Here is a 14,574-nt window from a genome sequence, read left to right as displayed (position 1 = left end):
GTTTTCCCAAAACCTCGCTCGGGGAGCGAGGTGAGAAAACGGCAGCTTCGCGCTGCTGGGGAGGTGTGAGGGCGGCGTGGCTGCAAAGCAGCTGTGCCCCCATGCGAACAGTTCCCTGGGGACGCCATTTTTGCCATCCCCAGGGCGCTGTATTTGGCCCATGCGGAAAGGGCCAAAGTGTAGTTGTAAAGAGCAGTAGACTGTTATCTGAAGAACTGGGTTTGATTCCTCACTCCTCCACATGAAGTCTGCTGGGTGACCTTGGGCTAGTCATACTCCTGTCAGAACTCTCTCACCCCCATTTAACTCACAATGTGTTTGCTGTGGGGGGGGGGAAAGGGAAGAAGCTAGTAATCTACTTTGAAAGATGCCTCCATTCTTTGAAATCCCATGGTATTTCCATGGTTGTTTAATATCAGACATTCTAAATCTGGAGAGCAAATGACCAAGCACAATTCAAGTTTCTGTGTGAAAGAATATAACTTAAGAGAAATTTGGCATGGTACATTAACCGTTTGATAGTACCCAAGGGTGATTTTAATAAACCATCCATGCAGATGTTTGGCTTGCACTTATGACTCATTTTGTTTGGATCCTCTACCAGAAAAAGTAGTTTTGCAATTTTCCTTTTGTTCTTTGTCCATTTCCCTCCTGTCTCCTTTCCCCATTCTGGCATGTATCCTGGACCTTTCTAAGTTATAAAGTTGCACTGCACATTCTCTTCTGATAAATCTTGGCATTAATTAATTCTGATGTCTTAAGAGCAAGATTAACAGCCTCATCTCTGAATAAATTATCTATATTTTCGATAATTTTTGGAAGAGCTTAACGTTTACAATGCTAATTGGATATACGTTTTTCTGGGAAAGTGACACTGCTGACACACATCCTTGAAATATTTTATAGAATATAAATAAGTATATTAAATGATCATTATCAAAGTTTGTTGGCAGCTAAAGTAGCCTACATCTACCCCATGCAGAACAGTAAACCCAAATGCAGGAAGCCTGAGGACTTTTCCTGGGTAAAGAAATATGTGATGTCATATAACTTGTGAAATACTTTTGAAGTAGTGGAAACATGTAAAGAAAGAATGCTGTAAAGAGAGGTTATAGTTATGTGGGTTGACAAGTGCTGCTTGTTGCTCACCATTGTTTTGGGCCTTTAAGCATCTACAGTTTTATCTTTTGAGTGCAAAATCAGTCTCAGGTTGGGAACTGGTATGTGGTTCTTGATGTCACAAAGGCAATTATGGTCCATTAAAGCACTGAAGCTCCTTATATGAGATATATTCCCCTGAGGTCACTAATGCACTGATAGTCTATGCCTTTTAGTTGCTAACCAAGAAGACCAAACTGAGGTGAGTAGAGGGGTTAATGTAATGGCTATTGATGTCACAGAGGCAATGATGGTGAAGTTTCCCCATGTAGCTCTTGGAGGGAAGATAAGTTTGGGAAGTCTCTTTCTCAAGATTAACAGTAACAGATTCCTATTCACAATTTATGACCTTCCCCTTACCTTTCTGCAGGTATTCATCCCAGAATTCAAAACACAAGTGGATGAATAACACAGTCAAGAGGAGATATTGGGCAGTATTATAGAAAATGTCTCCAGGTAACTTTCTACTATATATGTCAAACTTTCTACTGATGTCTGTTCATCATGTAAAGGTTGAGCATGGAGATAGGAAGTCTGAGAAGGAGAAAAGGAAACTGATTCATAAATCAACTCATCTTTTATTTACTATTTTTGTGTGGTTGGCAGTGAGGGTGATTATGGCATTGAACAGAAGATCTGAGTTCATTCTTAATAGCTCCTGTTTCTATGAGGCCTTCTAAACTGACAGATATCCTGACACATTGTTTAAACCAATATGCACAATATAGACAGATTTGACAGGGAGGTCTGCACTCAGATGTCCATAAAATTATGCATTAAGAGAACATGTTTTGAGTTGATGATATAAAGTTCATCCTCTTTCATCCCAAATACCTTGTCTTTTTATTTTTTCCTTTTCTAAGTTCAGACACAAGGAGTGAAACAAAGTTATACATCAACTGTATGAATATATATTGTCAGCTTTTTCACATCACCAGAAATGCATCTAGAACAAAATCTTTGAATCGTGCCATTCAATTATATGTCCCAAAAATCTGGGGTTTTAGCACAAATATTAAAAATAACATCTCATATTGAAGAGTATCAAAATAAACAAAGAATTAGTACATTCAATCCTCAGTGGTCTTCATTAGCTAAATGTGGAACTTCATTTCATGGCAAAATTTAAATAATGGCTTTGATTCAGTTCTAGTTTTATGAGATTAGAAGCCCCAGATGGAGATTTATTTCCCTCCTGCACATTAGACACATCCATCAAATTCAGCAGGAACTGGAGGAGTATCATGAAATGGGTTCATATCTAGTTAGGGACTGGCATCTACTGTCTGCATATATGTCCAGATTGTCAGGTTGAGCACCTATGTTCCACTGATTTATTAATTGCAGTGACAGTTGAAGCATGCAGTTTCCCTACCTCTGTTTTACATCTGCACTGGAAAATTATTGTACTTCATTGTTACTATTTGTGCCATATATTATTGGGCTCAGGAAAGCTGCTTTGTGCAATATATTATTGGTAATATAACCATTTTAGGTCTTGCTTCTCATAGCACTTGCTTGAGGGTGCAGGAGAAGTTCAGATTAGCCCTTGCTAGAAATTTAAAATGACCTCCACTAAGTTTCCCAGGCTCTGTGATTTGGTTTCTTGACAGTGGCAATAGCACACAAGAACAGGTTTTGGCAGGTTTGCCGGGTCCCCCCGGTCACTGGCAGGAGATAAGGGGATAGAATTGCTAGATTTAGATTGGGAAACTCTTGGAGATTTTGGGGTAGGACCTGGAGAGGACAGGGACCTCAGTGGGGTAGAATGCCATAGAATCCACCCTTCAAAGCAACCATTTTTTTTCCAGGGGAACTGATCTTTCTGGTCTGAAGATGATTTGTAATTCTAGGGGTTTCATTCCATATTCTTCCACATGAGCAGTGGACTCTTATCTGGAGAACTGGATTTGTTTCCCTTCTCCTACATATGAAGACTGCTGGATGACCTTGAGCTAGACACAGTTTCTCTCAAAATTCTCTTTGACCTATCTCACAAAGTGTCTGCTGTGGAGAGGGGAAGGGAAGGGTTTATAAGCCATTTTGAGACACCTGCAGTAGAGAAAAATGAAGGATAAATCCAACTCTTCTTCTTCTTCTTCTTCTTCTTCTTCTTCTTCTTCTTCTTCTTCTTCTTCTTCTTCTTCTTCTTCTTCTTCTTCTTCTTCTTCTTCTTCTTCTTCCTCCTCCTCCTCCTCCTCCTTCTTCTTCTTCTTCTTCTTCTTCTTCTTCTTCTTCTTCTTCTTCTTTACCACCACCACTACCACCACCCTTCCTCCTCCTCCTCCTCCTCCTCCTCCTCCTCCTCCTCTTCTTCTTCTTCTTCTTCTTCTTCTTCTTCTTCTTCTTCTTTACCACCACCACTACCACCACCCTTCCTCCTCCTCCTCCTCCTCCTCCTCCTCCTCCTCCTCCTCCTCTTCTTCTTCTTCTTCTTCTTCTTCTTCTTCTTCTTCTTCTTCTTCTTCTTCTTCTTCTTCTTCTTCTTCTTCTTCTTCTTCTTCTTCTTCTTCTTCTTTACCACTACCACCACCACCACCACGACCACCACCACCACCCTTCCTCCTCCTCCTCCTCCTCCTCCTCCTCCTCCTCCTCCTCCTCCTCCTCCTCTTCTTCTGGATGGAACCAAAGAAAATGGCTTCGACAGTCTTTGCATTCAGAATATTCAAGCAAGTAGCCTTGCACTATTAGCCTAGGCCAGAGGTGCAATCCAAGTAATGGCTTGTCTTACCAGTCCAGTGGTCAGTCACTGTTTACTCCCACTGCCTCCACCAAAGCATTTCAGTTTGGAAAATATGGTCATAGGTGTCCATAAAGACATGGCAATTAAAGGGCCCTCAGGGACAAAAACAGACCTATACGTTTGCATAGCATGCTTCAAGAAAAAATGACTGACCATAGGCTAACACAGAATAGGCAAAGGAGTGGAAACACTTTGACCATCTGTTAAATTGCATCTTGGACAACGTGGAAATAAAGATGACTTCTCATAGTGCTATGGGGATGTCTGGAAGCTGGTTGGGAGGAACTTAATTATGGGGTATGGTGGTCCAGCTATGCAGAAGATTTAAAAAGGGCTGTGGTAGTAATCATTTGAGGCTGGTGAATCCAGCACCAATCACTTTAGATTCAAATTGGGAATCACTTCACAAGCTTACTTCTGGATGTGTGCCAGAAAAAGTCTGGAAGAAAGCTGAGGAATTGATCATTGAAGCAAAAAGTCAAGTGATGAGTGAGTTTCAAAAGGCAATGTCAGATGCACAACATGAATGTCCATGACATGGTCACTACAGAGAGTGCTGAAGTGGAGTGCATGACGATGTTTTCACTGTGATCAACCAGCAAGAAGATTTCAGTGCTGGAACTGTAGCTATAAAGCTAGTGAAACTTGTAGTTCTTGCAACACAGCACAGTACTGTGGTACATTTTGCCAAAATAAGGACTGGAAGAAGCAGCATCACATCTGCGGATAGATGGTTCAAGCCCAACAGCAAGGAGAGGCACCAACAGTCAGGTCCTCTACAGCATCTAATAATGAAGCTGGGAATCCCATTGACACAATCAGCAGCTGCTGCTCAGTCAACCATCCCTGCAACTGCATCCAGCATAGAGACAATTCTTTGCTAAGACTCAACTAAGGACTCCTTAAAAACAAAAACAAACAAAAATAAAAAATCATATTCTCAGATAAGTAATGTATTGTTGGGGTGCTGTGTGGTTTCTGGGCCGTATGGCCGTGTTCTAGCAGAATTCTCTCCTAGAACACGGCCATACAGCCCGGAAACCACACAGCAACCCAGTGATTCCAGCCATGAAAGCCTTCGACAATACAATGTACTGTTTGATCAAAAGATCAATTAAAATATATCAACTAACTTATTTTAAGACTAGAGACTATTCAGAAAATTGCATATTTTATAGTAAGAAGCGAGAAATATATTTTTAGCTTTTTCTTCACCATAATTTCTTATCCATCCTGGTACTATTGCTGAGCGTACAAAAATAGAACACTACTCTATTTCACTGTTTCTTTCTTGAGACCATGCTTTCAACTATGTTGAAGTATTCGCCCAAAACCATTTCTTCCCCAATTTTTTTTGCTGCTGCTTATTTCTGAAGTTTCCTTCAATAACACTGACATTGTGCTTTTTTCTCACTTACTTCTGATTCCTCCTTAATACTTACCTTTTCTGGGAAGCGTTTTATTTCACCTAAGTCCTCACCTTTAATAAAGTAAACTTAAGCATGTGTAGCTGAACTAAACCCCTATTTTTACCCTCAGCTCCTCCTAGCCTAACCTATATGCAGTTTTTTATTATGTTTTGTCATTGGTGTTTTCTGGCAGCACTAGTTGTCTCTGGCAACTATACCTGCCTAATAGGTGTGGATAGAACAGTTTTGAGAGAGCTCTTAATTTAGGTGCACTTCAAGTGGCCCTGGAGTTCAACACACATTCCCATACCTTTCCCATTCATCTGCACTGCCACCACAAGCAGTGCTGCCTACAGTCAAAGGTAGAGTGAGGGGAAACTTCACCTGAGGCGCACGTGCTGCGCCCCTACTGCAGCATCATTCACTCCTGTGACACCCCAGAATGCCCCCGGAATGACCTTAGTGGCCTGACCACGCCTCTGCTGAGATTCCACCTGGGGTGTCATACCCAACCCTGCCCTGTTAATGCTACGCCTCTGCCCACAGTACCTAAGATGCAATGCTAGTGTAGAATTCTCTGATATGATTCTGGACCCTGGAGCCATGTTTTTTTTGGGGGGGGGAGTTAGTTGGATTTTTTTCCACAGTTTTGGTATAATAGTAATGCTCTGGAAAAGGAAGCTTATATGCCACATAAACATAAAGAAAATGACTACGAAAGACATTGCCCATATATCATTTCTTGAGTAATCCATCATTTTTATAATTCTTGCAAAATGCCTGCAATAAATGAGAAAGATTGTCTCTGTTTGAGAAACAAAATGTGATTATCTTTCTTGGAGTGTTTTATGATATATATTCCTTGTTGGGTTTGTACTTAAGTATTTTATACTCTGGTAACAGAAGAAATAATTCTTTTAGAATTGTTCTAATTATATGATGCAGTTGTATTCGGGGAAAAACACACCACAATATTATTTATAACATTACCAGCATTGTTTTAATACAATTTCAGCTAAAGATTTGTTGTTGAAACAGTCCAGGTTAGCCTGACCTTGTCAGATCTCAGAAGGTAAGCAGAGTCAGCCTTGGTTAGTATTTAGATGGAAACCTATCAAAGAATACCAGAGTCACCATAAAGAAGCAAGCAATAGCAAATCGCCTCTGAACATCTCTTGCTACCATGGGTCAGTGGTGACTTGATGGCAAAAACATCAGGTCTACCCAACTTGTGACTCAGTGTGCTTTATGCAGGGAGTGTTATGGTCATAAATAGTGTCCACTGAGGCACTGATACACTTTTACTCTTGCAGCCCAAAAAAGTAAGATGACACATCAAAAAGCATTGCCAGTAAATTGGTAGATGATTGTAATACAAAGTTGTGTGTGTTGTACTGAGCTTTGAGTATTACAAAATGTGCAAGCTAGATCTAAAACAATTTCCCATGAAAGTTATATATGTTATCCTAGACAATTTAATAGGTTGAGTTCAATAAGACATTTGAAAATAAGAAATGTGAAGCCTGCCCCAAAATGCTACAAACAGCAGGAAACTGGACTGGAAACTAGAGCCAGAAGAAATGCTGTTCTGCCAGCACTGTTAGCCCTCACCTAACAGTTTCAAAATGCACCTTTGATTCAGACTGTTTCCACTGAAATAATGGATAGACTGTACTGAGAACAGGGGAAAAAATGCACCTTTGATTCAGACTGTTTCCACTGAAATAATGGATAGACTGTACTGAGAACAGGGGAAAAAATGCACCTTTGATTCAGACTGTTTCCACTGAAATAATGGATAGACTGTACTGAGAACAGGGGGAAAAATCTTTGACTGCTGCAGACATGCTCCAAATTCTGCCCATTGGCCCAATTAAGATTCCTTTGGTATATTTCTGAAATCACTGTTATTTTCATTACTATAGCTGTAAGAAGGGCAGGTCACTTAAATTATAACTTTAAAAAGTTATAATTTAAAAAATGTGTATGTGTATGAAACTTCTCCAATTTAATGTAGCTGTACTGATTTAAGTTTATATAAGGTTGGAATTCAAAATAGAGGGAATAGAAGAAAGCATTGAGGGAAGGGTGATATTAACAGATCTGGAAGAAATCAAAGGAAGAGAGAACCAACACCAGGTTGATGACTTTTTAATAGCGACAGGAAGTTGGAGATTAAATTAATGTGTGTGAGACAAGGGTTGAGGTGATTTAGTTGGTAGAATCAGGTTATGGTTATTTGCAAATTCTTTGTGAGGCAAGAATAGGTGTGTTTTCTCAAGGATGAGCTGTTATCCAGATTTGAGTGACTGACCCTTCAGGGAATGCATACTCGAGTTGGGAGGGGAAAGCATGTGTCAGGAAAACCTTCTTGATATTAAAGCCCTTGAATTAAATGTAGTGTCCATCTAACTCTTACACTGTTCAATGAGTCTAGACTGCTTGTGACACCAAGAAATAACTGGCTATAAATAATCTGGCTATAAACTTTCATGCCTACACTCTCACATATCCAGAAATGAAGACTGACTAAATCCCTTTGTGATGACAGAATTCTGGAGAAAACAAATTTGTTTTCTATAGTGACTAACTATATAAACAATATTTATCAGGACTTCTGATTCGAATACCTGGTGAGTTGGCTCGTGTACTGCTAATCAATTACAGTAAAGAACCCAATTGTTTGGTGGACTGGGTTTGTTGGGTTACTTTGGATTACATTGTCTGGTGGATTACAATATAGTGGATTTGGATTACAATAAACAGAGGCGTATGGGGGACAAATGGCACCTGGAGGCAAAAACACTTTTGGGTGATCTCCACCCCACGCAGAGCCCTGCTTACTCGCAAGTCGGGCTCCAGTCCCTGTTCCCTGCTCAGCAGCCATGGTGCGAGTTTCTCTCATGCACCGATTCCTGGGCTGGGAAGAGGAGCCAAGGGAAGCCTTTCTTCCTGGCCCAGCAGCCAGGAAGTGAGAGGAGACGAGGGCAGCCCCTCTTGCCTACCCAGAACCCAGGGTGTGAGTTTCTCTTGCACCCTGGCTGCTTGGCTGGGAAGAGGAACTGAGGGCAGCCCCTCTTGCCTGTCCAGCAGCCGGGGTGCAAGAGGAGCTGAGGGCAGCCTTTCTTGCCTGCCCAGCAGCTGCAGTGCAAGTTTCTCTTGCACCCTGGCTGCTGGATGGGAAAAAGAGCAAAGGGCAGCCCCTCTTGCCTGTCCAGCAGCCGGGTGCAAGAGGAGCTGAGGGCAGCCTTTCTTGCCTGCCCAGCAGCTGCAGTGCAAGTTTCTCTTGCACCCTGGCTGCTGGATGGGAAAAAGAGCAAAGGGCAGCCCCTCTTGCCTGTCCAGCAGCCGGGGTGAAAGTTCCTCTCATGCCACAGCTGCTTTGTTGGAAGGTCATGTGGGGGACGATTTTGCACCCCCTGTGATACCAGATTAGTTGCACCCAGGGACATGGGTAACCCATGTCTCCAGGCAGAGGCAGAGCTACCAGGGGGCAGGAGATGCCCATTGAACCAGGCGCATGCCTGGGGTGTCAGAAAATCACCCCCACCCCCATGGCACCCTCCCTTGCCACCCATGGCTCCCCCACCTCCTGCCCTCCCACACTTACCTTAGTTCAGCCTGAAAGTGCAGGCTGGAAAAAGTGGCCTGCTCACTTGAGGCTGAAAATGGCCTGGTCTTCTGGGAAGTGTAGTTCCCACCAGGCCATTTTCAGCCGGCCTTCTCAGCCTGCACTCAGGCTGAGCTGGAAAACAAGTGTCTAAGAGAAGCGCCTGGAAAACACAGAGTGTGGACTGGGCGCAGTATGATCCAGCTACGCCTCTGTCCCCAGGCAAATACACCACTGACAATAAGGTGTATATTAAGCCACCCAGTCTTTCACCACTACCTCACCACAGTTCAATGTCAATTGTTTACATGAAGTATGAAGATTAGTTCTATATAAATTAACACTGAGTATTTAAAAAAAATAAATCTTACAATTTTGTGTTCATTTAAGTCTTCTGGGCACAGATCAACCTTAATGGCTGTTGGTTAGAGGGGATCAGTAGCAGTTTATGCATGATCACTGTTAAACATCTATGGAAGTTGTAGATCTCCACCTCTCAGCATCATTCAATTATCTGACAAAACAACGACCTTGGGAAGAAATTGATTTCATCTACTGAGCAAGTGTAAAACTGGTTGTAAGGCAAAAAAGAAAAAGAAACTGCATCAGCACAGCTATTGCACTACTACAATGGGTGGTGAACCATGAAAGGGAGATGAAATGATAGAAGACTCCGCTCATGAGTATGTTCCCTTGGCAAACATGTTCACTGTGATGTTCACAGCATGCCTACTACTGACATTTTGTATCTCAGAATATCTAGTTTTTTGTAGAAATCAAACACTGATGAAATATGAAGATGAAGATGGCAGTTTCCAGAAATGCTACAGATGGTTTAAAACTTCAGTTTAATCGAAAAGCAAAACAAAATGTTATAAGTTCCCACAAACTATAATATTTCTTTCTTAAGAGCTTCATGTATTTATATCTTTATGGAAAAACACTTTAAAACTATTCTATCTTTATTTTTTACATGTCGCTCTATAAGGTACATCAGTTTTTGCAATGAAAAGTTGATTTTTATTCCTGTGATTATACTAAAAATAACACAAGGACTTTTCAGATCAGGAATAACATTTACATTTGAAGCACTTGACAAATGTACAAGCTTTCATTTCATTCCTTGAGAGCATCACCTTGACACATTTTGCCTCAGTTGTCTATTCATTTCCTGACAATTGCCACCAGGCATAATATCCACTAGAGTTTGTAAGCAGGTAGCCAAGAGTTTTACTAACTGATATGCAGGGGATACAATGACACTCACAATGAGTCTGAGTGGGATGGAGTTCACTGGACAGTGTTAGCCAACATTTTTCCACACTTCATTTATCCCTGTCCCACTTCTTTTTGGGTACTGTGCCATGTTGTTTAGTTCTTGAACCCCCTGCTTTTAGCAATTACTCATGATAGATTTACAAGCAAGTAAAAGTAAAGTAAAGTATTATGTCTGATTCAGATTATTTTAAATTTATACAGTTGGGGGGAGGAATCTCTAGTGAGCGTTGATATTTCATCTTCTGGCTAATCCCTTAACTCTATCTCTTTCACATTTCTTGTAAATATTCAAAGTATACAAAGTAAAGTTGGATTTTCTCTATCCACCTAAACCCTTGTTCTTTTCTCCATTTCTGTCATTGTTGAAGTTGATGTCATGGCCCCTGTTTCCCAAACAGTCACTGTAGCAGTCAATTTTGACTTCTTTTCTTCCTCTTTGACATTTCAGAAACAGTATATCCTACATGTATCTCCCCTTCCCTTTAGAACATTCTGGTCATACTCCTGGCCTTAAAGGCCTCACTATCCTCCCTGTCATCTCTCTCTTCCTCCATCCTGTTTAGTACGCAGACTATACTAGAGCAAACTGACTGGAAACATTCAGTTGAATTCAGACTTCTCAAGGAAGAATTTTCTTCAACAATTAAAACTTGCTTCTTTTGCTTAGTAATAACTATTGTACTTGTGAAGCATATTTTTAGGGTTTACAGTGCTTCATATACACATACACTAAGTTCAATAATTAGTCCACCCAGTTCAGTGTTGTCTCCTTGTTTATGAAGTCCACTGCTAGATCCTGTGCTTTATCAGTAGTGTACCCCACATTGTAGAATGGTCAATATGTATTTGTGAGGAAAGGACCCACTTGTTTACTTTTTAGAAAACCACGTAAAAGAGAATTATTGCAAAAAACTTTGGGCTAGAAATTTTGTGTGAATTAGATATTGATTGTTAATTTTAAAATGGATAAAGGACAGATTACTTTAAATATTATTCTAGTGGTTCTTCATTTTAGATACCGTTACATCACCTTGGGTTCTTAATCGGAGAAAGGAAAGCTTTTACAAGTTCAAAATAAATAATTGCTGAGGGAAAATTAATAGGAACTACGAAGATGTAACACAGATTTCAGATAGGAAGGACATCCATCTCAGCTGCCAATTCTTGGTTCATTACAACTTAATTGATAGTTTTATAGAGTAAGACAGCAGGATTGTGGATTGTAGTTAGTACAACTTTTGTGCATCACTGGTGCTAATAAGCTTGTAGCTATGAAGTTATTGTGGAATAAGCTGAATTATCCCTTCATAACTCAATGGGATTTTGTGCACCTTAAGAAATATTTTGTGAAGATCTTGTTATTGTCTTTCAATTTTCATAACTATTTCATAAAACAAATTAACTTATTTACCTCCAATATATGTCTCTCATTTATTTCACTCCTAGAAAAAATAGATTTAGAAACTGGGTTACAGTCTTGGATTTTAATTAAAGTGCTTAATCAATTTATAGACACTATTTGATTTGATGCTGTCAGCTCAAAATAGCTGTAATTTGTAAATATCTTGTAAATCTGCAGTAGCATTTATGGATTTCTTACGTTACACTGACAGTGACATCATTAGCATAGTTTCTCCCTTCTAAGTCCACTGAAGTCATTAGGCTTAAAAGGGGTTTTAACTGTGAGTAACATCGCACTGCTATATAGTTATGCAAATTGCATAACATTCACCAGAATGTTTAAATGCAGGGAGGTGGTAAAACTTTTCTTAAAGTAAACATAAAGGAAAATTACAATATGTCAAAATTGTGCACTTTTAGTTTCTTGTTATTTGTTTAATTCTTTGTTGATGATTTCAATTCTCTACTCTTCCTTGTTGCTTTTAAAACTTATTCGTGTTGTACATACATGTTGTGCAGATTTTGTATAAAATATGTTTAGTATTTATGTACACAGTATATGTCACCTTATATGTATTATTATATAGTATACAAGCAGGGACCTACAAGGTCTCAAGGGGGCACCTCATTTCCTCACATGCACCATTTCCTCTTTTCCTTTCCTGAAAGCTCCCCTCAATCACTTTTCCTCACTGTGCTTTCTTCTCTCCTTCCTACCCACCAGGCAACCAACTATTATCTGTTCCACTCATCTTCAGCTTTCCCTCCTTTCCTTCTTCTGGCAGTCTCTACCTGGCTGGTAGAGACTGCCAGAAGAAGTATGTCCTATCTATGCAGACTGGCTTTTCAGGCTTTGGAGAGAAGAGGAGAAATTTGGTCTGGGATGTATAGAGTTTAACACAGCAACAAGAATTCCTAGTGGAAATATCAGGTATTCAACTGGAGATATGGGGAAAAGAAGCATAGAGCTTGGAACTAGAGAGAGAAGTATAGGACTGTAGAGGTGAATCTGATGTCATCTGCATGCAGGAGATATGGGGAAGTCATCCTGGGACAGTGTGGAGTGGGTTAATGGAAAATCCATTGGGAGTGGGTTAATGGAAAATCCATTGGAAAATCCACTGAAAAAGACTGAAAATACAGAGCTTTGCTTTGTGGAAATTTTCATAAGAGCAGTTATACTGGAAATAGAATAACTTTTTTTCCTCTCTCTTTAAGATATAACAATACAATGCAGGGTCAGTCAACACAATATGTTTTTCCTTCAAAGATACGAAAACACATCCCAAGCAGCAAATTTTAGGACTTATGTTTTTCATTTTTGCTACCATTTTTATAACCTCTATATCTTAGTATGTTAGACAGTGCATGTTGGTTTTGATTTAGGGATACAATCACTCTGCTGCTGATAGTTTTCTGCCTACTAAAAATAGGAATACAAACAAACAAGAGTCATTTTCTTTCTCCAATTACTATTTGTTGAGGATATTGATTTACACATGTAATACATGCTTGAAACCCTCAGGCCTCAGCAAGAAGTCACAAAATGATATAAGCAATGCCAGAAACCATTGCAAAATTGCATTTGTTCCAGTAACAAAACTGTTTTAACCAATCTATCATGGCTCATCAGTTTATTCCTTCATCACTATTTATGTATATGAACTAGAAATTTGTATCAAGGAATTATGCCATGAACTCTTTTTTTCCCAAGAAATTTTTCTATTTAAATCTGGCATATGAGTGCATAGTTCCATGGTGTTAGATTTTGTTTGTGTGTACACACACAGAGAGAGAGACACACACACATACACAGATGAACAAATCTGATTATTTAGCAGAGTAATCAAAGGCCGTTATGCCATCTAGTCTCTGTGGGTGCCAGGAACAAAATTACTCAAAGCCTTTTGTCTCTTCAAACTAATATACTCTATTTCTGGATATGACAGAGTAAATATAGTTTATTAATCTAATCTAACTAACTAAAATGAAGGGAGATGCAGGTCCTGCATCCTGCCCTCATAGTTACAAGATGGAGAAAAGCATGTTTGTGCAAGTGGAGATGTGAAATGGAGGAAGTAAGAAAATTTCCTCAAGAGTATCTCTTTAAACATGAAAATGATAGCATCAGTACAGTAGAGAAAGGATTCCCCATGCTTTGACTCTTCTATCTATCTCTTTAATCAAGTCCCCCTATGGAATCTGAGATTAACAGACAGTACAAAGTCCTTCACTTCCAACACATGGAATCTCTCTACCACTGAATAAATAGTCATTTGCCAAACAGAAATGCTGAGTTTCTTGAGACATATTGTAGTTATTTGTAGATAACCCCAGTATGAAATATTCAGCTGGAACAAGCCAGTATTGTTCATGTTTATATTTGAACCATTTTGTGATATTTCCTGAGCAGCACAATATTCTGTGTAACAGCCAGCAGCTAGGCCCATAGTATAGGGCTTTATGGGGGAGATAGTAAAATTCCAGCAATTGCTGGTGGCTCCTAAGATACAGCCAAACCATTTCTGATGCATCTATAGCCACAATCCAATGCAAAATCTGTCTGTATACCTATAATGTACATCTTTTTGTTTTCAACTAAACCCTGTCCCAGGGGTAAGTGGGGAAATATTTTGAACAACTGGATATGAAGAACAAAAATCTGACCAACTTGGGTTTTTTCCTGGTTGGAAGGTAAGCCTTTACACAAAGGTTCCATGAGCCAGACCTTTATAGCAATTAGTACAAGAACCGAGCTGGTTTTGCTTTCCCTAGATATCATGGAGTCCCTGTTATGTATGGGGCAGGGGTTGGTGGCATATACTGTACCTTTTTTTCAAAAAGCTACCCACTTTTGAGGAGGAGATTTGAACTCTTAAAGCCCCATGTGAAAACTGCTGGCCAAAATATTGCTAAAGATGTAGCAAGGCACATTTCTGAAGCCATTTGCAATAAAGTGAGTCCATCTATGC

General features: G+C 39.9%; 1 pseudogene; it reads left to right on the top strand.

The window, feature by feature from the left end:
* LOC125437013 overlaps positions 1 to 4,788 on the top strand; it is a 38,003-nt pseudogene extending 33,215 nt beyond the window's left edge.
* Positions 4,789 to 14,574: the final 9,786 nt, after the last annotated feature.

The sequence above is a fragment of the Sphaerodactylus townsendi genome, linkage group LG07 (genome assembly GCF_021028975.2).
Source record: "Sphaerodactylus townsendi isolate TG3544 linkage group LG07, MPM_Stown_v2.3, whole genome shotgun sequence".
Lineage (NCBI taxonomy): Eukaryota > Metazoa > Chordata > Lepidosauria > Squamata > Sphaerodactylidae > Sphaerodactylus > Sphaerodactylus townsendi.
This window is presented reverse-complemented; position numbering and strand designations above follow the sequence as displayed.